Source organism: Humulus lupulus, chromosome 3 (assembly GCF_963169125.1).
Source record: "Humulus lupulus chromosome 3, drHumLupu1.1, whole genome shotgun sequence".
Classification (NCBI taxonomy): domain Eukaryota; kingdom Viridiplantae; phylum Streptophyta; class Magnoliopsida; order Rosales; family Cannabaceae; genus Humulus; species Humulus lupulus.
This window is the reverse complement of record NC_084795.1, coordinates 89,025,785-89,029,034: the sequence shown is the minus strand read 5'-3', so window position 1 is coordinate 89,029,034 and position 3,250 is coordinate 89,025,785.

Sequence of the window (3,250 nt, the reverse complement as noted above, 5' to 3'; positions counted from 1 at the left end):
CAATATTATTAATGTACTCTTGAATTAAGTATATGTATAATGATATATATACAAGAGGATTTAATTTAAGATAATAATATAAAAATTGTCTGTAATCGCTAAATAAAGTAAAAGTTTATTTAATAAAAATTATGAGTGCGGTCTATCTTATGTTTAAGACATAACAGTTTATCTAGACTATTAAGTGTAGAGACACAAAGAGATAGAAGTACCGTATACAATATAGATTGTATTGGAATGGGACACGATGAAAGAAAGAACTTTTGATAATCTCCGTTAAAATATAGAAGTTCAACATTCATCAATTGATGGTCGTTTAAGACTTCCTCAATCCTGAAGTGAGTAATGAACTCTTATTTGAGCTTTTATGACTTTTGACTTATCGGGTAAGGTTCAATATTCCTACAACCGAATTCCTAATATCTTGGAGTCATAGAACTACGAGTGGCTGGGAACATACTTCACATATATGGAATCTGCTCCTTACTTAAATGAAAGCAGATTAGTTGTTCATTTTAGTGTTGATTTGGTGCTTGAACATAGAGCGCTCAATTTCTGTTAGAGAACAAAAATTTCATTATATAATTAAATTTATATAGTAATGTTCATTAGAGCATCAATGGACCTAATTGATCAAGAAATAATTAGAGATGTTAACAGACATTAAGACCTAGCTTTAATTATGAATAACTAGCAGAGGGTCATAACTTATGCAATGACTAAATCAATGAACGACTTTATAGTTATAGCTTCTAATAATATAAGCCTATAGTTTTGACAGTTCAACTATGAATTTCTAGTGGAATAATTCATAGTTAATAAATTAATAAATGGAACTAAGAGTTAGTGAAATTAATTAATTATTGGAGCTTAGAACTATGGGTCCATACTGTCCCCGTACTAGCTAGATAACACAGAGGTAGGATTTTGGTATTTAAAGGAAATAATTAAAATTAATAAAGTATTATTTTTATTCTCACAAATTAATATTATTTGTGAAATAATATTAAAAATAATATTTAATGGAAAATAAAATTATATTAATAATTTTGTGAAATTAATTTTCATTGAAATTAATTTAATCATATTTGATTTTGTGGTATAATTGTATACTACATAAAATAATATGATAAAGGCACAACAAATAGCATTTTATAGAGATAAAATAACACAGGGCCCAAAGCCCTATAGTTGGCGCCAACCACAGTCCAAATGGATTGTGGCCCATGCAAAGGCCCAATGTGATTAGGGCTAGGTCCTCTTTTGATTGTTATATTAATGTAACATAACGTCATGAGAAATAGACATCATATTTTTTTTCACGTTATTTTGCCAAGAGAGAAAAATAGAGAACTTTGTTCTCTTTGTATTGTGAGAAGAACAGTCTCGCATGTGTTGAGATTCAAAAGTGTGTTTGTGTATATCCTACCAAATAGAATAGACATCCACCTTTCTCCTTCTCTTTGTGTGAGCAATAGTATGGAAGATGGTGGATTAGGAGGCTGAGACGCTATTTGATCTACACGTGTTCTACATCTAGAAAAGGTATTTGCAAGTTTCTATTTTATTCAGATTCATGTGCATGAGAAAAATCTCATTATAGTTATGGTTCATAGAATGATTCGTTCTCATGCTTTAATAATTGTTATTGTTGCAATGAAATATTATCACATGCTTCCGCTACACTGTCAATCACATGATCACAAACCAACAATTAACACATTTATAGTATTTATTTCAAATTTATTTGATTGATTGTAACTTCCCTAAATCAGAGGAAGATATTCTCACCACCAGGTCTATAAATAGTCTGGAGTATTTCATTTGTAGGCACACACAAAATTGTACTGAGAATACTCTGCCAATTTCTTTTTGAAAAAGCTTTGAGAGAGTATCAAGATCAATAATATCGACTCGTGGACTAGGCAGATTTTAACTATTAAACCACGTAAAAAGCTCTTGTGTTCTTCTATTTTTTTTTTAAATATTATTTAGTGCTCTTCGTAATTAAGTTGACGATAAACGACATCAACAATAATGATACTGAATAACTTTTGTTTTGGGAACTTAATAACATGAATGGCTGGGAACATGTTATACAACAGTAGAATCCAAGCTTTCCGTAAAGGATTGAATATTAGTTCCCTTGAGGGTTCATTCTGGGAGTAAATTTAGTTATTGAGCTCAAATCTATAATTGGATTATAGATTAACTATTCATTATGAATTAATGGTACTTAAGGAATCAAGAGATAATTAAAAGGGTAAAACGATAATTTTGACCAGCTCTAATTATGAACTAATAAATTGGAGGACAGAACTACTTATATTGATTATATCAATTGACTACTATTTAGAACTCAGTAAATATAATTCTATATTTTCTGAGAGTGCAATTCCATATTTATAGTGGAGTATTAATGGAATTAATAAATAAGGTTATTACATTGATGAGTTCAATCAATAATCTGATTTATTGGAGCTTAGAATTATAGGTCCATGGTCCCTAAGTCACCTTTGTACTACACTGTCCAGGGTAAGATTGACTAAGGAAAGATTAGTGAGAGAAAGAACTATTTTGTGAGAGATTTTATTGTCGAGGGCAGAATGGTAATTATGAGATAATTATTATTATTTAATTAATTGTGAATTAATTCATTTTAACTATGTAGTTTTATTTATTAAAACTATGTATTAGTTAAAAGAGTAGTATTTAATTATTTAAATAATATTATAAAAGGAGAGATAAAATAAATATCTTATTTAAAAATATTATTTTAATCCAATAGAAAATAAAATAAGGTTAATTTTTTATGAATTGATATTTATTTAAATATAAATATATTATTTTGTTTGAAGACAAATTGAGAAAAAAATATTTTTTGAGCATTAAAATAATGTCACATGCCTATGACTGTATAGTCATAGGCGTGTAGCACTATAGGAGTGCCATGTGGATTTGTCTTGAATATTTTATTAGATATAATATTCAAAATATATTTATTTAATAAGATATTTTGATTAGTTTAAAATATTGGATATTAAATAAAAAGGTAATAAAGACATTTTATTATTTAAATTTAGTTTAAATAAAAAAATATTATTTATCTTTATTGGATTAAATAAAACCCTATAAATACATCATTATAGGTTTGGCCTAAAATAATGATCAATCTAGTTTTCTAAAAACCTAGCCGCTCTCAGAAAAGTCTCTCTTCCCTTTTTTCTTCACCATCACTAAATCTCATGAG